The 24,696-nt window shown below is 44.9% G+C and overlaps 1 long non-coding RNA gene across 2 annotated transcripts in view; it reads right to left on the reverse strand.

The window, feature by feature from the left end:
* LOC147651400 (uncharacterized) overlaps positions 1-17,589 on the reverse strand; it is a 132,537-nt gene extending 114,948 nt beyond the window's left edge. Inside the window, exons 1-8 of one of the 2 annotated variants that reach the window (XR_015273866.1) lie at positions 17,432-17,589; positions 12,650-12,741; positions 11,223-11,372; positions 10,296-10,369; positions 10,176-10,217; positions 9,918-10,081; positions 9,756-9,834; positions 8,318-9,678 (exon numbers count right to left, since the gene is read on the reverse strand). This is a non-coding gene — a long non-coding RNA (uncharacterized LOC147651400). Of the gene's footprint in view, positions 1-8,317; positions 9,679-9,755; positions 9,835-9,917; positions 10,082-10,175; positions 10,218-10,295; positions 10,370-11,222; positions 11,373-12,649; positions 12,742-17,431 lie in introns of those variants that run through there. The other variant, XR_015273865.1, reaches the window with a different exon arrangement.
* Between the last annotated feature and the right edge of the window lie 7,107 nt (positions 17,590-24,696).

Raw genomic sequence — 24,696 nt, forward strand, 5'->3', positions numbered from 1 at the left:
GAACGTCTATCCATATATTTTTCATATTGAATATTAATCTACTTGTCTAGTTTTAGATTACTTGGGGGTTTTTTGGTTTTTATTTCAATTTATACATAGATATATCTCCCTATATTTATTTATTTATTATAGATGTGTATATTTTCATTTCTATATTAATCATTTAAAAGCCCTGCCTCTAAGCCTCTAACCAAATAAAAAACAATTAAACCCTTGTTTTAACTGTTTTCAATATCAATTTCTATAATATTGATCTTTTATATTTGTACACACAGATAAAATGCATAACAGATATTAAAGTACATTACCATCTATCCCTATAGTTTTCATACTGATCATTAATTTACTTGTCCAGCTTTGGATTACTGGTATTTATTTCTTCTTTTATGGCTCTATCTATCTATCTATCTATCTATCTATCTATCTATCTATCTATATCTATCTATCTATCTATCTATCTATCTATCTCTCTCACTACATATATTTCTTTCTTATAGATGTGTATATCTTCATTTGTATATTATTCATTTAAATGCCATGCCTTTAATTAAATAAAAAAAGAAAAGCCCCTTGTATAAAAAAATTAATATCTTTTTCTATAATATTAATCTTCTATATTTATACACACAGATACAATGCATAACAGATATTAATGTACATTACAATCTATCTATATAGTTTTCATACTGATCATTAATTTACTTGTCCAGATTTGGATTACTGGTATTTATTTCTTCTTTTATGGCTCTATCTATCTATCTCTCTGTCTATCTATCTCTCTATCTATCTCTCTGTCTATCTATCTATCTATCTATCTATCTATCTATCTATCTATCTATCTATCTATCTATCTCCCTATCTATCTATCTCCCTATCTATCTATCTCCCGATCTATCTATCTCCCGATCTATCACCCTATATACATTTCTTTATTATAGATGTGTATATTTTCATTTCTATATTATTCATTTATATGCCATGCATCTATCCAAAAAAATAACAAAAGGACCCTACATTTAAATATTTGTAATATTTATTTCTATCATATTGATCTTCTTTATCTATACACATAGATATCAAACATAACTCATATTAAAATATATTATATTAGCATCTATCCATATAGTTTTCATACTGAATATTAATCGACTTTTCTAGATTTAGATTATCTGTATTTACTTCTTTTTTATGTCTCTCTCTCTCTCTCTATATATATATATCTCCCTATATCTATTTCTTTATTATAGATGTGTATATTTTCATTTTTATATTATTCATTTAAATGCCATGCCTGTAACCAAATAAAAACCAGTAATTCCCTTGATTGAAAGATTTATAATATCTATTTCTATCATATTGATCTTCTTTATCTATACACAGAGATATCAGACATAACTCATATTAAAATATATTATATTAGCATCTATCCATATAGTTTTCATACTGAATATTAATCGAATTTTCTAGATTTAGATTATCTGTACTTATTTCTTTTTTATGGCTCTCTCTCTCTCTCTATCTCCTTATATCTATTTCTTTATTATAGATGTGTATATTTTCATTTCTATATTATTCATTTAAATGCCATGCCTGTAACCAAATAAAAACCAGTAATTCCCTTGACTGAATGATTTATAATATCTCTTTCTATAATATTGATTTTCTTTATTTATACACACAGAGATATAATGCACAACAGATATTAAAATACATTACCATCAATCCGTATATTTTTCATATTGAATATTAACCACCTTGTCTAGATATAGATAATTTGTGTTTATTGCTTTTTTATGGCTATATATCTCTCTCTCTCTTTCTCTATCTATCTATCTATCTATCTATCTATCTATCTATCTCCCTATCTATACATCTCCCAATCTATCACCCTACATACATTCCTTTATTATAGATGTGAATATTTTCATTTCTATATTATGCATTTAAATGCCATGCCTCTATCCAAATAAAAAACAAAAAGCCCCTACATTTAAATATTTGTAATATTTATTTCTATCATATTGATCTTCTTTATCTATACACAGAGATATCAGACATAACTGATATTAAAATATATTATATTAGCATCTATCCATATAGTTTTCATACTGAATATTAATCGATTTTTCTAGATTTAGATTATTTGTACTTATTTCTTTATTATGGCTCTCTGTCTCTCTCTCTCTTTATCTCCCTATATCTATTTCTTTATTATGGATGTGTATATTTTCATTTCTATATTATTCATTTAAATGCCATGCCTGTAACCAAATAAAAACCAGTAATTCCCTTGACTGAATGATTTATAATATCTCTTTCTATAATATTGATTTTCTTTATTTATACACACAGAGATATAATGCACAACAGATATTAAAATACATTACCATCAATCCGTATATTTTTCATATTGAATATTAACCACCTTGTCTAGATATAGATAATTTGTGTTTATTGCTTTTTTATGGCTATATATCTCTCTCTCTCTTTCTCTATCTATCTATCTATCTATCTATCTATCTATCTATCTATCTCTCTATCTATCTATCTATCTATCTATCTATCTCCCTATCTATCTCCCTATATTTATTTCTTTATTATAGACGTGTATATTTTCAATTCTATATTAATCATTTAAAAGCCCTGCCTCTAAGCATCTAACCAAATCAAAAAAGAATTAAACCCTTGTTTTAGATGTTTTTAATATCTATTTCTATTATATTGACCTTCTATATTTGTACACACAGATATAATGCATAACAGATATTACAGTACATTACCATCTATCTGTATAGTTTTCATACTGATTATTAATTTACCTGTCCAGATTTGGATTACTGGTACTTATTTCTATTTATGGCTCTATCTATCTATCTATCTATCTATCTATCTATCTATCTATCTCCCTATATTCATTTCTTTATTATAGATGTGTATATTTTCATTTCTATATTATTCATTTAAATTCCATGCCTCTATCCAAATAAAAAACAAAAACCCCCTACATTTAAATTTTTGTAATATTTATTTCTATCATATTGATCTTCTTTATCTATACACAGAGATATCAGACATAACAAATATTAAAATATATTATATTAGCATCTATCCATATAGTTTTCATACTGAATATTAATCGAATTTTCTAGATTTAGATTATCTGTACTTATTTATTTTTTATGGCTCTCTCTCTATATATATATCTCCCTATACCTATTTCTTTATTATAGATGTGTATATTTTCTGTATTTATTTCTTTTTTATGGCTCTCTTTCTATATATATATATATATATCTCCCTATAATAGATGTGTATATTTTCATTTCTATATTATTCATTTAAATGCCATGCCTGTAACCAAATAAAAACCAGTAATTCCCTTGATTGAAAGATTTATAATATCTATTTCTATAATATTGATTTTCTTTATTTATACACACAGAGATATAATGCACAACAGATATTAAAATACATTACCATCTATCCATATATTTTTCATATTGAATATTAACCAGCTTGTCTAGATAGAGATAATTTGTGTTTATTTCTTTTTTATGCCTATATCTCACTCTCTCTTTCTCTATCTATCTATCTATCTATCTATCTCTCTATCTCCCTATATTTATTTCTTTATTATAGACGTGTATATTTTCATTTCTATATTATTCATTTAAATGCCATGCCTCTATCCAAATAAAAAACAAAAAGCCCCTACATTCAAATATTTGTAATATTTATTTCTATCATATTGATCTTCTTTATCTATACACAGATATATCAGACATAACTCATATTAAAATATATTATATTAGCATCTATCCATATAGTTTTCATACTGAATATAAATCGACTTTTCAAGATTTAGATTATCTGTATTTACTTCTTTTTTATGGCTCTCTCTCTCTATCTCCCTATATCTATTTCTTTATTATAGATGTGTATATTTTCATTTCTATATTATTCATTTAAATGCCATGCCTGTAACCAAATAAAAACCAGTAATTCCCTTGACTGAATGAGTTATAATATCTCTTTCTATAATATTGATTTTCTTTATTTATACACACAGAGATATAATGCACAACAGATATTAAAATACATTACCATCAATCCGTATATTTTTCATATTGAATATTAACCACCTTGTCTAGATATAGATAATTTGTGTTTATTTCTTTTTTATGGCTATATCTATCTCTCTCCCTCTATCTATCTATCTATCTATCTATCTATCTATCTATCTATCTATCTCCCTATATTTATTTCTTTATTATAGATGTGTATATTTTCATTTCTATATTATTCATCTATATGCCATGCCTCTATCCAAATAAATAACAAAAGGACCCTACATTTAAATTTTTGTAATATTTATTTCTATCATATTGATCTTCTTTATCTATACACAGAGATATCATACAGAACTGATATTAAAATATATTATATTAGCATCTATCCATATAGTTTTCATACTGAATATTAATCTACTTGTCTAGACTTGGATTACTTGTATTTCTTTCTTTTTTATGGCTCTCTCTCTCTATATATAGATCTACCTAGCTTCCCTATATTTATTTTTACATGTATACATTTATATATTTCACTTTCTAATGTTCTGCTTTTTGAAATTTGCATTTCTTTCTCTTGGAAACTCTCCCAATTCTTTCAGCTAACAGGTCAGAATGACAAAAATATAAATCCCTACTCAACCCTGAGCGCAGAACGCGCTCGTCTCTATGGACCTTAGGCCCAGAAATTTCTCTCGGTGCATTTTAATACCTCAGGGATGCACACATGTGTTTTATACACTCCCATTTTACAGGGAAGTAAGAGGTGGAAAGACAAAACCCACTTTCTTAACCCTAAGCCGTTCCTGACATAACAAAACCCTAACGACGGAGTGCACAGAGAGGGGGTTCCTTTCCAAGGGGATTTGGAGAGGTCAATTCCTGTCCCTTGCCAATACCTACCGTAAAAACCAGAACAACTCCACAGGTTTTTGGATTCTGCACCCAGCCCTCCCAGGGAATTTCCTGGCAGCTTGGGGTCCCCTCTGGGCAAGGGTACCCAGCACAAGCCCTCCCCATTCCCCGCTCACCTTGCTCCTCCAGCGCAGCGTGTCCCTCCCTCTGGCGGGGACCTCGGCGTGCCCCAAGGGACACGGGAGCCCCCCAGTCTCCACCCCGTCCCCCTCAGCCTTTGCTCTTCCCCCCCAAAGAAGGCACAGAACAACTCCAACTGCCCTGGACAGCAGCACCTACTTTATTGGAAGCCTTTCTAGGTCCAGACTACAGGGCTGGGGTGATGGTGTTGCCTTCTGCATGCCTTTCCTTTGTGGACACAAAGCCCTGAAGCAACCGGGATCCTCCTGAGAGAGCCACTCCATTCCAGCAGCAGTGGAATGGTGGTGGTTGTGTTTTTCTGGTTCAGATTTGGTGCTGTGCATTTATTTTTAGGTAACTATGGTGGTTCATGTATATTTCTGGTTCGATATGGTGGTCTGCAGATGCATTTTGGCTTGAATATGGTGATGTGCATTTATTTGTGGTTAAAAATGGTTGTGGTCATGCATTTCTGGCCAAACGCGGTGCTGTACATTTGTGTGGTTTCCGGATGCTGTGCCACACGTGTTTTGGTGGGCCTGTGTGGTGTGGTTTATTTGGAGGGCTGTGTGGGTTGGTTAGTGGATGGTACAGCAGTGTGCATGTGCTGATGAGGTGTGGTTTATTTGGAGGGCTGTGTGGGTTGGTTAGTGGATGGTACGGCAGTGTGCATGTGCTGATGAGGTGTGGTTTATTTGGAGGGCTGTGTGGGTTGGTTAGTGGATGGTAGAGCAGTGTGCATGTGCTGATGAGGTGTGGTTTATTTGGAGGGCTGTGTGGGTTGGTTATTGGATGGTAAGGCAGTGTGCATGTGCTGATGAGGTGTGGTTTATGTGGAGGACTGTGTGGGTTGGTTAGTGGATGGTACAGCAGTGTGCATGTGCTGATGCGGTGTGGTGGATTTACATGGCTGCCGTGATGTATGTACTATCTATTGGAAATATTGGCAATATGATTTTGGTGAACATGGAGGGGTGTTGTTGTCATCGGTGACCTTGCAGTAGGGGATGAAGCAGCATATATAACATATAAGCATATATAACATCTATATATATATCTTATTTAATATTAATCTACATGTCTATGTTTATATTACTTATATTTCTTTTTTATGTCTATATCTTATAGATTTGTGCATTTTAATTTCTACATTATTTATTTAAAAGCTCTACCTCTAACCTAATAAACACCAAACAGCCCCTTTACCTGAAATGGTAATCAAACATTTTTTTAATGTCTATTTTTATCAAATATATATTTATATACTACATTGATATATGTATAATGCACAAGAGATATTTTTCCTGGTTTAGGGTAAATTTGGGAGAAAAGTTTTGAAAAGGGTTTTTAATAAAGAAAATTTAAGTGTTTTTTTTATTTTGTTTAATTGGTTTGGGAAAAGATTTCTTTGGAGGAAAATTGAAAAAAATGTTTATTTAATGAGTAAAGTATTTATAATTATAAACAAATGAATAATAAATAATAAAATTATTTGTTGTTTGAAGAGATGGTCAATTTAGAAAGTTCTTGTTGGGAAGTGTAGTTTTGTTTGTTTAGTTATATATCAGTTTTTTTGGTGTTGCAAAGCGTTGAGGCCCAGACCCCCGAGGGCTGGATGTGTGAGTTTTTGGTGTTTGGGTTTTTAGTTTAGAGTACATTTGAATAGATTCAAGAGAAAGAAAAAAATATATATAGTTTGGAGAATTTTTTTGTTTTAGTTTGTTAAAAATTAATTCAAAGTAAGGGAGACTTTTGTTTTGTTGTACAGAGTACAACAGAGTAGAGATATTGAGTAAAAAGTGAGGTTTATACGTATTTTTTATTTAATGCTTAGATTTTTTTGAGGTATATATTTTTTGAGGTATACATTGTGTTATTTTTTCATATTATTTATCATGTGTCATTTGGTTTTTGAGTTAAGACAATTTTATGGAGTTTTTTCTATTTAACCTGGAATTTATTTTAATTGCTTTTTTAAATACATTTTTTATTTGTTACTGGGATTTTGGTTTTGTTAATGATATGCCAGGGTTTAGATTGGGTAGGGTTAGTTTGCTTGGTGGAGTTTGGGGTGTTAATGAATTAGGTGGCTTTTGCTAGATGTTTTTTAATATTTGAAAGACTTTTTTATTTAATGTTTTTAAAATGGTTTTTAATAGTTTTGTTGGGTTTTTTTTTTGTACTTGGTGCATGATAGGGGATATGGTATATTTACTGAATATTATGTTTTTTAGTTGAGGTGTTGATAAGGTTGTTTTTGAAATGAGTTTTATGGTTTGATTTAATTTTTTAGGGGCATTATGTTTTTAAAGGGCTTGTTTTTTAAGGTTAAGGATGATGTTTTGAGTAGCAGTGTGAGGTATAGGGTAGGTTTTCATTTATTTATTGATGTATTTTTATTATTGTGAGTATGTAGTGCTTATGTATGTTTGGGGGTACAGTAATGTAGCTAATTCGTTAGGTTTCTTATATTTCTATTTGGATTATTGTTTCTTAGAGGAGGTTCATTTGTTTGATTGTAGTATGTTTTAAACTTATGGCTAATGTGAAAAATATTGTTTATGGTTAAATTTATTTTTTGGTTTTGTGTTTATTTGGAGATAGTATTTTTATTTTGATGATTCAAGGTATTATGAGATTATTGAGTTAGGAACAATTTGGTTTTGTATGGTTAACTGCAGTTTATTTTTGATCTTTTTTTTTTGTAGTTGCATGTACCTGTTTATTGCTTCGGTGGTTTTTATTAGTTGTATTTTTTGAGATATGAATATATATATGATGGATATGAATATATTATATGATGGATTTTTACAGTTAGTTTGTTTTTGTAGTGATTTCTTATTTTTTAGTAGTTTAATTTTTTTTATTGTTAATGTTAATCTTTAGTTATTTTTATAGAGCATTGATTATTATTTATGAATTAGAAGGTAGAGATGTGGTTAGGTTGTTTTTAGTAATGCTTAGGGCTCATTGAATGGTTTTCAGTTTAGTAAGCTGTTGAGGTTTTTTTAAGCAGATTGGGTTGTGTTAGGTTTTATATAGCTTTTTGTGTTTTGTTTTACTTTTATGATGGGGTATGAATTATTAGTAAAAAGAGTGTAGTGGGGTTTTTTGCTCCTCTTCTAATAAACAGGGTATAATTACTAATACACTTTTAAAACATGTTACTGGGATTGGGATGTAGGGTAGGCCAAAGAAACAATAAACTAAAGCTATTTGGTACAAATTTCAGTACTTTTATAAAGTTTTTATCCATCATTATTACTGACCTTAGCATAACAGCTATAGTAATCTGTTCTCTTTTACTGTGAAAGTTATGTAGTAGGGACAGTATTGGAGTTATTTTTGGATAAGAAAATAAACTTAGGGACAAGAAAGGCATTAAAACCTCCAAAAAGCTCAGAGACTAGAACAACATAAAGGCCTCCACCCTGAGAGACATGAACTTAAGTAACACCATTACAAAGTCCTTTATCCCAGCACACATTAAGCACCAATACAACATAATCAGCATGGGTTTTCCTTACTCTTCTGAACCCCACATTGGGCAGCAAATAATAAAATGCTTAGAAAGCTAAGACAAAACTCAAAGCGCTGCAGGATAACTTCACAGATGCAGACATCTTGTGTTGATCTAGGAAAAGCCTCTAGATTCCAAAGTAAAACCTATGTCACAAATTTCAAATTACAGGGGCCTGGGACTTGGCCTTGTACACCTACAGCCAGGCTGGGCAGCAGGGCAGAGCAGCTCCGGGACAACTACACCCAGACACCCGTGACACACCAGACACCCGACGAGGGGACACAATGGGGAGACAAAACTCTGGGCCACAAGAACGGCGGCGAGGACTGAGAGAATGCGGAACGAGATGAGCTGGGTGAGAATGAAGGCGAGCTGATGAAGCTCACAGAACCCGGGAGGAAGAAGATGCTGATTGAACAATTAACTCCAGGAACTGCCAAGACAGATGCTCAAGAATCTTATGGCCGCAGTCCCCTACCTATCTTTGCGTTTCTTCAAGTCCTAAGCCGCAACAATGGATCCTCGCGGCGCACGGCTGTTGACACAGCTCGGAAGAAAACATCTAAAAGACATCCGATCGGATGCTTTTCAAAAGAGACGCGATTCCAAGGCCTCTGAGAGCAGCCGAGCCGAGGAGCCCAGAGATTGGAGATGCTAAGAACGGCGTCAGGGTTTCTGGTAAGCCCCCAGAAGGGATAAGGGAAGGCACATACAACACGAGAGGCACAAAAGACACAGAAGGCACAATGGACAAGTGAAACGACGCACCCTGAGGCTGCTCTGTCCTGCACACCTCAGCACTGTGAACAAAAGTGAGGCTCTCCCACCGTGCGGCCTAAGGGGCCACAGCCTGGACCTCCCCGTCCCCAAAGCTGACTCAAATATTCCGAGTCACGAGTCCCGACTAGTCCCAACTTTCATCCACTCTGCGGATCTCAGTCATCGACTATGCTCTCGAATGCCCGCTGGGGAGGATCCACACGGAGCGCCAAGGAAGGCCGCCTCGCCATCCAGAAAGTTCCTGCCATCTCCAGGATATCATCTCCAGGTCAGCTACAAAAAATAAAACAGAAAATCAGCAGCTGATCTTTGTAGGGCGTCGGCCAAAACCCGACAATTCCGCTACTCACGGTCTCCTGCGAACGGCCGTGACCTGAGGCCGCACGATACGGCCACGCCGGGACCAGGCAGCGTCGTCGCAGGGCGCGCCTGAGTTAAGAGAAGAAAAAGTGATGTGGCGTTGCTGAGACTTGAACAGGCCCTCGCTCCTCCCCCCGACATCCCCAACTCACGGGAAGCCCTCGGCCCCTTCCTGAAGGCCAGCCACACGGCCCCTTTACGTGGAAAAGGCTCCGTCACGCGGTCCCTGTGACGCTTCCGCAGGGCTCACGGGAGCGGCGAAGCAGGCGTGCCGGCCGGCTGGCGACGGGGTCTCGACGAAACGCGACTGGACCGCCTAAAGCACGCAAACAAGGAGGGACGCTTGGCGTCGCACCTGAAACTGAGAGCCCAGCGATAACAACAGCCTCCCTCCACCGGTCAACGCTCACCTTGCCCACTTCACCTTGACTGCTGCTAGATGGCTCTATTTCCTAAAAATAAAGACAAAGAGGAGACCTGTAACACAGGGACCGGTTCCAGTTGCCCTGCAAAGACAAACACTGACTTACCTTCTCGGGGGAACCCCCTTACCCTGGATGGGGCGCTCTGCCACCGATTTCATCCGTCCGCATCTGAAAGAGAGCTGAGACAAAAGTCAAAGCGCTGCAGGGTAACTTCACAGCTCCAGACATCTTGTGTTGATCTAGGAATATGTTCTAGACCCCAGCTACACCCTACATCACAAAGTTTAAATTACAGGGGCCTGGGACTTGGCCTTGTACACCTACAGCCAGGCTGGGCAGCAGGGCAGAGCAGCTCCGGGACAACTACACCCAGACACCCGTGACACACCAGACACCCGACGAGGGGACACAATGGGGAGACAAAACTCTGGGCCACAAGGACGGCCGCAAGGACTGAGAGAATGCGGAACGAGATGAGCCGGGTGAGAATGAAGGCGAGCTGATGAAGCTCACAGAACCCGGGAGGAAGAAGATGCTGATGGAACAATTAACTCCAGGAACTGCCAAGACGGATGCTCAAGAACCTGAGGGCCGCAGTCCCCTACCTATCTTTGCGTTTCTTCAAGTCCTAAGCCGCAACAATGGATCCTCGCGGCGCACGGCTGTTGACACAGCTCGGAAGAAAACATCTAAAAGACATCCGATCGGATGCTTTTCAAAAGAGACGCGATTCCAAGGCCTCTGAGAGCAGCCGAGCCGAGGAGCCCAGAGATTGGAGATGCTATAAGTGATGCTGGGGTTTCTGGTAAGCCCCCAGAAGAGATAGGGCAAGGCACGTACAACACAAGAGGCACAAAAGACACAGAAGGCACGACGGACAAGTGACACGCCACGCCCCGAGGCTGCTCTGTCCTGCACACCTCAGCACTGTGAACAAAAGTGAGGCTCTCCCACCGTGCGGCCTAAGGGGCCACAGCCTGGACCTCCCCATCCCCAAAGCTGACTCAAAAATCCCAGGTCACGAGCCCCGACCCGGCACCCCGCTTTCATCCCCTCTGCGGGTGGTAGCCTTCGACTCAGCTCTCGGATGCTTGGTGGGGTGGATCCACATGGGGTGTGAAGGAAGGCCTCCTCGCCATCTGGGAAGCTCCTGCCATTGCTAGGATGTCGTCTCCTGGTCAGCTACAACCAAGAAGACCAAATATCAATGCAGGATCTTAGTGGCACATCTGTGAAAACCCAGCACTTACCTTCTCTAGAGAATGCCCAGGTTCATGGGCTGCACACTTCACCCCACAGGGAGGCAGAGGCTTGCTTCACAGCAGTATTGGCTGACAGCCAAATGACCACCACCTCAAGGAGGGGAGGAAGACTCTCCAGTCAGTGAGGGACAGGGAGCCCAGGATACCCCAAGGATAGAAACCCCAGCTTATATGACAGCAGTAGGCCCGAGCACTCACTATCGCTTCCTGGCTGGCCCTAGCACCAGGGAACTGCCTGCACCTCTCGTGGGTTCTGGCACTCTGCTGCTTTAGGGTTCCTGCCTGCAGCTGTCTCAAGGAAACGGGAGCGCTGTTAGGGCTGCTGTTTAGGGTTTGAATAGTCCTGTACTCTACCTTATATCCCAACCTAGACCCCTTTTATTTTCTCTGTTTGTCTCCAGCCCTCGAGCCCTTGACCTCTGAAGCCCTCCCTCAGCCTCTCCGTGTCACTGCCAAGCTGCCCCGCTGAACCCTACAAACTTACAACCCTACGCTTGCAACCGGGGATGCTCCTTATCCATAGGCCCCAAGAGATGTCCCTTAGCCCGGACTAGGCAATCCACAGTTGCTCCCTACCCTACCTAAGTTTGGCCCTGAGACAGGGCAGAGGCTGACAGAGCCGAACTCTTTGCGGAGGCCAGGCACGAAGCCTTACCAACCGCCGCCTCGAGGAGGGGTGGGAGCAATCCCCGGCTGCGGAGGGACAGAGAGCCCAGGGTGGGGCGGGGCGGGAAACCCCCTGTTTCCCCAACCCTGCGGATCGTCCCCCCACTATCTCTTTCTGGCTGGCCCTAGCACCAGGGAACTGCCTGCACCTCTCGGGGGTTCTGGCACTCTGCTGCTTTAGGGTTCCTGCCTGCAGCTGTCTCAAGGAAACGGGAGCGCTGTTAGGGCTGCTGCTTAGGGTTTGGGGTGGGGTACACCTGAACTCCACCTTACCTATACCCCTTCTTTTCACTGTTCACTCAGCCGTTTTATTTTTGGAATTCTTGTGACAGATTGAGGGCACCGGGGAGGGACTGTCAAGATGAAATCAAAAGGGAAAAGGAGAAAGATCACCCCTGCAAATCCACACTGGCTCAGCTGTTCAGGTGCTGCTTCCTGGCAGAAAGCTTTGTCCCTCACCACCTCCTTTATGCAGTGCTCCACGTCCAGGTGCATCCACGTGCTCCCCCAGACCCTATGAGATGCTCTCACCATCACTCCATCAGATGCCACTGGGAGCCCACCAGAAACTCCTCTCCTCCAGCAGTTCCATGCCAAAGTTGTTTTGCCACTCGTATTTGGCCCTGTAATAACAGCAAAATCATTGCCCTCTGTCAGGCACATGTTGTTAGACACAGGTTTTTCCATAGCCATCTTTTCAAGAACGAAGTGCCATCCCTGCTTGATTGCTAAATTAACAGTAAATTCTGGAAAACCTAAATGAGAAAAAGAATCTAAAAGACTGACGAGTTAATATGGGAATCTTTATGTGATTAAACTAGTATGTTTTGAAATAAAGTAAATTCTTCCGGGTGTACTGCAAAAATCCAATTCCTAAAAAAAAAAAACAAAAACAAAAAAACAAACAGCATCAAATTCCCACCCATATGATCAATAGAACCAGCCAAGGGAAAAAAATCTTAACCTAGAAAAAATCCAAACCACCTCAAAAAGATTCAACACTGAAACACAATGCATCCTAACACTTCAACTAACAATACTAAAGTAAATTTTAAAAACAAGTATTCCCTCTATCCACACCACCAATACCACATAAAACAAATAAAGCAGTCTCATCACAGCACCCCCAAATCAAAAACCTAAATTGCACTAAAATCTTTAAAATAATCACAAATTAACCCCAAAATAAAGTTTAATCTCACTAACAAAAAAAACCCCAAAACAGGTAACACAAACAAAAGCCACGCCATACAACCACCAGCAAAAACAGATGCTATGCTCTTTCACTAACAGTTCTTATCACATCAGCAAAGTTAAACATAAATAAAAAGCAACCCTATTGAACTCCACACATCACACTGAAAGGAATGATGAGCTTGTCTTTACAAACAAGCTGTGGGTCAGTTGATAAGATGTAGCTATCAGTGACAGACGACAGAAACAATGGGATGAATTCCAGTAGAAGATCAAAGAGGCACTGAAAGAACACTATGAGTTCCATAAAAGTTAAGAAGGGATTATGCATTGGGGGTGGAGGGGGAAAAGGTACCCCAGGTGTCAGGCGTTCCGGGCAGTCTGTACCTCTCAAGTACCTCAGCCTATGGGGAAAGGGAGAAGGGACAAGCGGCCGGGAATTAGGATAAAAAAGGAGGCTGTGCCCTCCAAAAATTTGAGAAACCCCAGGGGAATGCCCCATGGCCTCTCCCTTTATTTGAATAAAGTAAAAGGACTCCTCTGTCTCCTTTTTGGATATAAACCTCTGGTGTTCGTGGAGTAATTTTCCTGACAACACCAACTATTAAAAAAAAAAAATCAAACCAAGTCACTGAACTCAAAGCCATTAAACTAACCCTAGACATTAGTAAAAAAACCCCAAAGCTCTACATTTATAGTAATACCTGAATAATTACCAAGACTCTATAAAAAATTTTAATAACTAATTAAAAACAAAAAAACAACCTAAACTACAACAAGTTAAAAAACACCACCCCCAAAAATATACCTATAAAAAGCCACCATATAAATGCCTGTGTCCCCAGAAATGAAGCTAATAAGAAACACCACAACAGAAAGGAATCCAAACTTATCATCAACACCTAAACTAAAACCCACAACATTAAATAAATAGAACATATACATTATTATACACCAACTACAAACCAAAAAAAAGATACAATCAATTACTAAAAATCACCTTAAAACCACTCAAAAAACTGCCAAAAATTAAAAACTGCATCTAACAAAAGCCGCCTAATTAACACCCAAAACTCAGCTAACCAAACAAACCCTACCCAATCTGAACCCGTACATACAATAAACAAAACCAAATAATACATATCAAAATCTATTTTAATTGGTTCTACCTAAAATACAAACCAACCCATTCATAAAAATCATCTTTATTCAAAAACCAAATTTCACGTAGTGAACACAAAAAAATGAAACAACACACTATGTGCCACCACAAAAACTAATATTGAATAAAAACCACATAAATAACTCTGCTTACTCAATATTACTACCACTATTTATATTTACCTGTATCTCTATAAAAGTATATCTAAAAGTAAAAAATAATTTGACCATTAAGCCAAAGATATACAATAAAAATTAAGATGTCCTAAAATTACATTATATTATATCCCCACCATCTGCTTTATGCTGAAACAAATTCTGTAACTTCAAAACTAACAAAGAAAAAAAAAACTTTTAACGTACAATCTGTATACAATACTAATGCAGTCTACCCCAAATTCTCTCTCAGCTCTATTGTTTAACCGAGACAACAAAAAATCCATTTTGTACTTTTTTGAAAATAACTTCTCATAGAGAGGAATGACGGGTTTGTCTTTACAAACAAGCTGTGGGTCTGCTGATAAGATGCAGCTATCAGTGAGAGACAACAGAAACAATGGGATGGATTCCACTAAAAGATCAAAGAGGCACTGAAAGAGTATCATGAATTCCACAAAAGCTAAGAATTAAGAAGGGATTATGCGTGGTGGGGGGAAAGGTACCCCAGGTGTCAGGCATTCCGGGAAGCCTGTACCTCTCAAGTACCTCAGCCTATGGGGAAAGGGAGAAGGGACAAGCAGCCGTCCCTCCGAAAATTCCAGAAACCCCAGGGGAATGCCCCATGGCCTCTCCCTTTATTCGAATAAAGTAAAAGGACTCCTCTGTCTCCTTTTTGGACATAAACCTCTGGTGTTTGTGGATTAATTTTCCTGACATCATTGATTAGTGAATACAAAATAATTGCCAAAACCATAGTAACTTCTTCTAAAACTGTTCAACTTTACTCCAATCCCAAAACCCAAGCTACCACCAAAACACCCCACGGCTCAAAAAGACCCACGCCACATCCCAAACACACGTGAATAAAAACCACAAAACCTTCTAAATCTCCTGATCTCTACTCCACAACAAATAAACTATCTAACGTTATTCATTCTTCTTCCTACGCCCTACTTATTGAAATAAACATTTTTTTCACTTTTCCTCAAAAAAAAAATTTCCTTTAAAATCTATTTAAAAACTAACTGAAACCTGATTTCTATCAAGAAACACATTCATTTTAAAACATTTCCTCCCAATTGGTCTCAGACCTTTCCAAGGTTTGGATCCTGTTCCAGTGCACCTGAACCAAATCAACCTGCTCTGGCTCTGGAAACATCAACACCAAACCCAGAGCACGAAGCCCCTCGCTGTCCCTACCCTGCTGTCCCCCGGCCCTGCTCTCTCGCATCCTACGCTGCAGAGCGCTGGGAGCCAGGTTCAGCCCCGAGAATTGTCACATCCATTCCCTCGGACATTCCAGCTTCCACGGGGATATTGCGGGGACCCCCTGCATTCCATTCCCCAGTACAGCACCAAGACAAAGTTCTCACTCGGCCCGCGTCTCCAGAAAATCGCGTGCAAGGCTTAAATAAACCCCGAGGCTTGAGAAATACAGTCTGCCCGAAAAGCCCAGCTCTGCATCCAGGGGAAATGAACATCACAAACAGATTCACACACCCCAGATGCACGGGACACTGCCAGCTCGGACCTGCAGTTAACTCGGCAATGGAAAAACCTGAGCTCGAAGCCCTCCTGCGAGGGTACAAAAGGTATTGGACACAGTTTCTAGAAGGCGCCACATCGTTATTTAAAGGCGCAGCTCGGCTAAAGAGCAATATCGACAAAGCCCCGAGACAAAAAGCCCGGCAGGTCGGGCTTTTCCCCCTCCCCTCCTCCCAGCGGCTTTTGCCAGCACACTCTGAAGCTGACAAGCCACAAGTGTCCCCCAGCGCCCCCGCCGGGACTCGCTCCCGGGCTGGCGCCGCTCCAGGTGCGGGGGGACCGGGGGAGCCACGCGAGCCCCGGCAGCGGCGGCACTCGGCACCCGGGGGCGGCCCCGCGCTCCCGGCCGGAAAGCGGCTCCTCCGGCGGGCGGGGGCAGCTCCGGCCCCGGGAGAGCCCGGCCCGCCCAGCGGCACCGGGACCGGCCCGAAGGGGCCCCGGCGGTGCCCGAGCCCCGCGCCCGGAGCGGACAGAGCAGCCGGGACAGACACAGCTCCGCGCCGCGGCTCCCGCCTGCCCGCCCGGCCTCAGCACGGCTCTGTCACTCCTCGGGGGCTGCCCAGCCGCCAAATTCCCCAGGGAATGCCAGAAGCGCTGCCGTGCAGGGCTGTAAGGGGTCAGAATCGCTCTCAAAAGCAGCGCCACGGCTCCATGTGACCCCGCCTAATGCTGGAAAAGCCGGTGTTTCTGTCAATTGAACCCCGGAAACTGAGGCAATGGGGGGGTGTTCGTGCCTTCTTAAACCAATACGATGGCAAATAAATGAGTGCTCCCCCCCTTCAATTTAATCCCCTAAAAGTAAAAAGTTGTTTTTCCCTTGATTGAAATCTCTCAAATGATAGGAAAAGGGGAACACTCAATCAGACCCTTAAAAAGTAGTGACTATAAGGCTTCCTTCTCAATTTAAACCTCAGGATGATGGAAAGTGGGTGGTTCCCCTCAAGTCAAACCCATAAAATAGCAACAATATTTCCCCCCTTCCATTTAAAATGGAACATGGGGATTCACTGTTCACTGATACCCCTAACACCCTGGAAAAGGCAGGTTTTTCTCCAATCAGCACCCTTAAAATCATAGGTGGACTCCCCCCCAGTGTAAAAATAGATAATAACAGGAGTTTCTTCCCTCAATTTATGCCCCCCTTTTGTCCTCATAATACCCATTTCTTCCGGGGGGAATTGGGGAGCAAACGGCAAAATGAAATCAAAAGGGAAAATCCCTTTTGCAAATCCCTGCGAACCCACACAGGCTTACTTGGCTCAGATGCTGCTTTAAACAATGCTCCATGTCCAGGTGTATCCAGCTGTTCTCCCAGATCCTATGAGACACTCCCAGTACTACTCCATGAAATATCCCCCAGGAGCTCACCAAAAATCCCTCTGCTCCAACTGCTCCACACTCCATGCTCAAGCAAAGTGACAGAAACCCTCCCCCTAAAATAGCCCCGGGCAGGACCCACCCATTCTTTACCATAACTGCTCACACCTGGGGCTGCTCTGAGCGCTCATCAACCTCACAATTCAGTTTGTGCTGTTGCCATCCTACGGGTGAGGGGAGGGGCAGAAGGAACTTGTCGCTCATTCCCTGGACAGGACATTGTCTGCACCTGACACACTGGGGCACCAGGCTTTCCTTGCTATGGATCAGGACACTTCTCCTCCTCCTGGTGCCCAAGGCTGAAAATGGAATTCCACCTCCACAATTCCATGTGTTTGAGTTTCACAATTCCCAATGTAATTCCCCATGGATCATAAGCCATCACCTCTAATTTTTCCTCTAGAATCACTGCTGACTTGCCTTTCTGTGGAAGTGCTTGACGCATGGATGCAGAGTTCAGGGGCTTGTTTATGGCTTATCCTGACGAGCACAAATGAAATCCAAACACCCAGAATTACAGGGAAATATGGATAAAGTTTATAAATACTCCTCTTCCCTGCAAATCCCTGGCAACCTCCCATTGACCTTTTACTCTTAACCTCTGAATTTTGACCTTTGACTCTTGACTTTAGCTCTCTGAAGTTTGATTCCCTGATAATTGACCTTGAACCACATAACCTTGGAAAATTAACCCATAACATTGCACCTGGGACCCTTTACTCTTGATCTTTGAACACTGACCATTCACATGTGACCCTTGAAGTTTGAATCCCTGACTTTCCAATTTAACCATTGACCCCTGACCTTTTGCACTTGACCTCAGCCCTTTGACCCTGCCCCAACATCAATATTACTGACCTACAGTGATTTCAGCATATGAATGCTACCACAGTTATCTCACCCAGCCGTGTCAATACCACTATCAGTCTCTATCCCAGCCCCAGTGATTATAGCTCCAGCCCTAGTGATCCCTTCCCTGCCCCAGTGATTTCAGCTCTTGGCCCACGAGCTTTATTTCACTGCAAGCTCTCTTCTTCCAGCTCCACATCCACTTCCTTTTCCCTCCGCTCTGCTAGGTGAAGCTGCTCCAGGTTGAGACAAAGGGTCTTTGTTCTTGGTTCCAGCTCTGAGGTTTCACCTTAAGGCTGAGAAATGCCACTCCAACCCCATCCCAACCCCAAAGCAATCTTTACTGTATTTACAGCCTGCCCCGTTGTGTACCATTCTATGCTTGCTTCCCACATGTACAGTCACTATGCCCTCAGAACAGTGTTTGCAGCAGTCCCCATCCCAGCCCCAGTGACTTCAGCTTCAGTCCCACAAGCTTTATTTGACTGCCAGCTCTTGTGCTATCCTTCTGCCTCCTCATCTTCCCAGCAGTGCCACATCATGCTGCTTTCTGGCTCTCCAGGCAGGATCTCTGTTTTAGCTCTAGCTCCCTGTGGTTTGAGCTTAGCTCTTGAACTCACATTCCAGCCCCAACCTGACCATCCTTACTGGAGGAACAGCTCTGCAAGGCCCTATCCCCGCCCTTACACTGATTTCAGCTCCAGCCACGCAGTTCGCATCCCAGCTCCATATTCCTTATCCCAGCCCCACAACAGTTTTACCCTAAACCCTACCATGTTTCTGTCTGCTCCAGCTCTGCTTCCTGAGTTCCTGCTCCTCAGCTTCCCACTTCTGGTGGCTGAAAGTTGCTCCCGCTTCTCACTGCAACCCAGGGCTGTTGATAAGGCCACAAGTCAGTTATTACTATCACTTCAATGTCTCTAGATACTGTCCTACCCACCCTAATGGGAGCCCAACTTTGGGGACACTTGAGGCCTCTAGCCCAACAGGTACCTTCCCCCTCCCCCTGGGTCTCAGCCCAGCACTTGCCCAAAGGCCCCCCCCTCACCCCCCCCAGGCATTACCAGGGGCTGGGAATAGCCATTGGGCCCCTGCTAGCCCATCCCAAAAGGTGCCCTTGGGCTGGTTCTCAGGCCCTGGAGCCCTCCCAGCCCCCAGACCCTCAGACTCTCCTTGGTACCAGCAGACAGGGGCTGCAAATCCCCCAGGCACCTCCTGCAGGCCCTGAGCTGCAGCTCCATCCCCTTCCCCCATGGCATTTATCCAGCTCCAGCCTCAGTATTTCCATTGCCCATCCTGGAGCACCGGCGCTCCCTGGATCACACCCGCGCACCTCCCGCCACCGCCCGCCTCTCCGCCGCTCGCCGCCGCGCCGCCGAACTAAGGCCCGCACCCCTCCAGCTCACACTATTTATAGCCCACACCGGCCAGCCCAGCCAATCACAGCCCGAGGCAGCGCCGGGCCCGCCAATCCCAGCCCGCCCGTTCCCGCCGCGCTCGCCTCCGCGACCCCCCGCTGTCCCCTCAGGCCCCGCTCCCGCGATCCCGCCCGCTCCCCCCCTTCTCCCCGTTTCTTTGGGCGAAGTTACGGCCGGGACCTGAACGGGGAGCCCCCGCCCACCCTTCCCGAGACCCAACAGCACCTCTTGGGGCTGCGGCAGCTCGGCTCCGCCGGCTCCCAAAGCGACAGCGGCCGGAGCGGCACCCCAGCAAAACGGGGGAGCGGGAACGGGCCACGACTGAGCGGGCTGAGCTTGGCGGGACCGCGCCTGGATTCAAAGGGCGGCTGTGATTGGCCACCTAGAACCCTGACCTAGAACCCTGACCTAGAACCCTGACCTAGAACCCTGACCTAGAACCATAACCTAGAACCCTGATCTAGAACCATAACCTAGAACCATAACCTAGAACATGACCTAGAACCCTGACCTAGAACCATAACCTAGAACCCTAACCTAGAACCATGACCTAGAACCATAACCTAGAACCCTGACCTAGAACCATAACCTAGAACCAATCCACCGGGATTAGCGGAAGCTTTGAGGCTGCGGCCCATGGGAGCGCGAGGTGCTCAGTTAGGCGGAGCCAGGGGTGCTCGCAGGGTCCGCGGTCGCCCTGGGCCCCTCTCGCCAGACTCCCATCCCCTTCTCCGGCCCTCTCTATTGCCCTGGTCCCGCCTAAAAGGCCCCCGCAGAGCCTCTATCGGAGCGCCCCAGCGGCACTCGGGGCAGGGGGTGGGGAGGGGCGTAGCCGCCAACTCGCCCGGGTGTGGTGCCAGCTCGCAAAGCTGCGATGGCAGCGCGGAGCAGGGAGCGGCGGTGGGGAAGGCGTGCACAGCTCGCTGCGGGCTCTGAGCGCCTCTTCCCTCGCAGCGGTTCCTCTTCTGCGAGGACTTGGACTGCCCGATTAGGTGCTGGCCGAGGTAAACACCTTAGCAAAATACCTAAGTGCCCGCCCCTCGCCTGCTGCGGGTCCGCTGCTCACCGTCCTTCTCCCCGCAGTCCGTCCGTGAAGCTGAAACTGATCTGCCGCCCGCCACTGCTGCTATTCTTAGCCGCCGGCCTGCACGGCCGCCGCTCCTTTTAGCGCAGTGTCCCTGCTCCCAGCCGTGTCACTTTACACACTTAACGCTATTTCACCCCTCCCTGCTATTTACAGACACCGCCCCGCTCACTCCCTCCCCAGGCTCGGCAGCCGCGGAACTGCCGTAGCTCCCGCTGCCGCCTCCCCCCCGTCACCCAGCGGAGCGGGGCAGGGCCCCGGTCGGGGCACAGCGGCAGTACCGCTCTGTGCCCACAAGAGCTCAACATAACATAACTGACTCAAAGGCAGCTCACACAAGAAGGGAAAGAGGAAAGAAAAAAACATCTGCGGAGCTCAAAAGCAGAAACTCTCTATCTGTGTGCACTAACATCCATGATTTTTTACATTTCCATTTTTTCTTTACATTTGACTTCATCCCCAACAGTTGTCTAAGAAATAATGTTATTAAATCTTTGTTTCTCTTGGTACACCTTTAAAACTTGGTGTTGCTCTGTATGTGTGGCTTTGGCCACGCTTGTGGACATGTAAAGTCAGTACTTGGAGTCTTCTGGACACATAATGGGAAAAGTGTGTCGGAGTGGATAAATTGCTGTTCTGTACATCTGTAGTGGTGATGAGTTTTCCTTTGGTTAAGGAGACCTTAACCACGTTCACTGTGGGGAAAGCTGATGGACTCCTGACTGCAGGGCTGGGGTGATGGTGCTGCCTTCTGCATGCCTTTCCTTTGTGGACACAAACCAGTGCAAAAGCAAGGTCCTGAAGCAACCGGGATCCTCCTGAGAGGGCCACTCCGTTCCAGCAGCAGTGCTGAACACACTCCCCCTCCTCTCCCAGCCCTGGCCAGCGCTACAGCAGGCAGAGGAGGGAGCTGCCTGGGGAAAATGGAATCTTGGCCCTGCTCCACCAGGTACCAACCTCTTCCTCTGCTAGACAATGTGCCTTCACACAAAAGACGAGTCCCCAAAGGATGGGCCTTGCAGGCTCTTGCCTTGGAGTGGGAGCAGCTCCACCCTGCTTTTATTCTGGTGGCAGCTTGCTTCCTCCCAAGGTAGACACTGGTGCTCCCAGGGTGAGCACTCCCGGTGGAATGGCCAGGCCTCCCAGCCCTGCAGTTTAAAAAGGAGCACAGACACACACAGAGAGAGAACCATGGACAGGTGAGAAAGAAATGCTCCGTGAGGCGAGGCTGGCTTGAACAGCTGCATCCTGGGCATTGCTTTGTTGTCTCCCATCACCCAGCTCTGCAGCCAAGAGGCCCCTGTGGTCTGTAGCACCCGCTTGGTGCACGTGGGACCGCTCGGGGAAGGCGGCCAGAGCAGGACGTGCTGGGGACCCGGGTGCAGCAGCCACGTAGAAATGCTGTGAGGTCCAGAGACACCGAGCGGTACGGCCAGCCCGGGTCACAGCCACGCTGGAAGGGGAGCGGGAGCTGAGAGTATGGAATGGGGTCATACTTTGTTCCAAGGCAGGTAAATTCCCCACCATTTTTCCTTGTTATTTTGAACTCTAACAGCATCAAACACTTTGTGCTTCTCTGCGTTTAATATACAGTTTTCCAGTGAGTTGGCTGCTCACAGTTTTTCTCTGTTTCACCACAAAATTGGTTGTAAGATCTTTTGGATCAAATCCCAACATCTCCCTTTACTCGTGGATTAGGAAGGAAAATGTTGAAATATCCCGAATTTCACCCCAAAAGCCTCCCAGGATTTCCTCCCAAAATCCCCCAATTTTCACCCCAAATCCCCAAATTTCAGCGCCAAAATCCCCCAGGGTTTCACCCCAAAATCCATCCTGCGAGTCCAGAGTTTCTGGAACCAGTCCGGTGGTTCTAGACTATTCTGCTGGACCCCGCTCGGTGCTGAGGTTCCAGATCACCCAGGACAGTCCAAAACACCGGGAGAACCTCAGCAGCCTTCAGGACCCCCGGGATGGATCCAGAACCTTCTGGAAGACAATCAGCACCCTCAGGATGGATCCAGGACCTCCTGGAAGATGCCCAGGACCCTCAGGATGGATCCAGCACCATCTGGAAGGCACTCTGCAACATCGGGACACATCCTGCACCATCGGGTAGGCACGCAGCACAATCGTGACGGATCCAGCACCTTCTGGAAGGTGCTCAGCATCCTTGGGACGGATCCAGCACCCTCTGGAAGGCGCTCAGCACCCTCGGGATGGTGCTGAGCACCCTTGGCATGGTGCTGAGCACCCTCAGCATGCTCAGCACCATCCCGAGGGTGCTGAGCACCATCCCGAGGGTGCAGGATGAGTGTTGAGGGTGCTCAGCACCATCTCGAGGGTGCAGGATGAGTCCCGCGGTTGCAGGATAAGTCCTGAGCGTGCTCAGCACCATACCGTGGGTGCTCAGCGCCGTCTCGAGGGTGCTCAGCACCATCCCGAGGATGCAGGATGAGTACCGAGGGTGCTCAGCACGCTCGGGACTCATCCTGTACCTTCTGGAAGGCGCTCAGCACCCTCGGGACCTTTGATCCTGTTCCCTTTGATCCCATTACCTTTTTTCCCAATTTCCGTTTCTCCCATAATTCCCTTTTTTTTCTTTATTCCTGGTTTGTTGTTTTCTTTCCCGTTTTTTTTTTTCTCCCGATTTCCAGTGTTTTTTTCTTTATTCCCGTTTTTTCCCCCAGTTCCCGATTTTCCCCCAATTCCCGTTTATTTATTGTGCCGGTGTTAGCAGCGGGGCAGAGACAGGCGGGGGCCGTGTGCCGGCGTCGGGCGGCTGCGGTGGTGGACGCGGGGACGTGAAGACGCACGGCGGGGACCGGACAGCGGCTGGGCCGGGCGGTGGCAGAGGCGACGCGGCTGTCAGCAGTTGTAGAGCCGGGGCCCCGTGCCCGTCCTTGCTCTCCCCCCCGCGGCTTGAGAGGCCGGTACGGAGGGCGGTGGAAAAGCTGCGGCTGCGAGCGGGCACGGGGCAGCCGCGCGCGGCGGCAGGAACATCGGCGATAGAACCTGTGACTGCGCATGCGTGGATGACGTCAGCGCCGCAGGGCAGCATGGGGGAGTGGTGTGGGACGGCGCGACTTCCGAATGGGCCCCGGCGGCACCGCTGAGAGCGGCGTCGCTGAACGGCGGCGGCGGCGGCGGCGGGAACGGCGACTGCACGGCTGCCGGGAAAGCGGAGCCCGCGGGGCGCCATAGGCGGCGCGGGCGGCACGGAGCGGCTGTAGGGGAGCGGAGCGTGCCGGAACTGGGGTAGGAGTAACGAGGGCCGCGCGGTCGAGGGGCGGGGGCGCGCCGCTCTAAGCGGGCGGGAAGGGACGGACGCCTGTGGGGACAGAGGGAACGGGGGCCGTGAGGGCAGAGCCGGGGGCGGGCAGGGCGGGGATTGCGACACCGGTGACGAGGCTGGGGGGGGTGTGGAACACGGAGCGGGGAGCTCGCCGGTTGCCACGTCGGAGACGGGAGAGGGATGAGGATGGGGAAGGGGAGGGGGCGCCGCGGGATCCGCCGTGGGGTTTGGGGACATAGGAACAGACCGCGAAATCACGGGGGCTGGGGCAGGTGGGGCAGGGAGGCAAGAAGGGGATAACACACTCTTAACATCCTGGACCTGATGATCCCTATGGGTCCCTTCCAGTTTGGGATATTCCATGATTCTGTGATTCTTTATGAGAGAGGGAGGGAAAGAAGTAAGATTAGAGCAGAACCCTGTATCATTGAACAGATGTTAAAACAGCTCTCTCAGCAGGAGAAAAAGAATAAAGAGAGAAAGTTGTGAAACCCAAATT

The sequence above is a fragment of the Cyanistes caeruleus genome, chromosome 9, assembly GCF_971803275.1.
Source record: "Cyanistes caeruleus chromosome 9, bCyaCae1.hap1.1, whole genome shotgun sequence".
Classification (NCBI taxonomy): Eukaryota; Metazoa; Chordata; class Aves; order Passeriformes; family Paridae; genus Cyanistes; species Cyanistes caeruleus.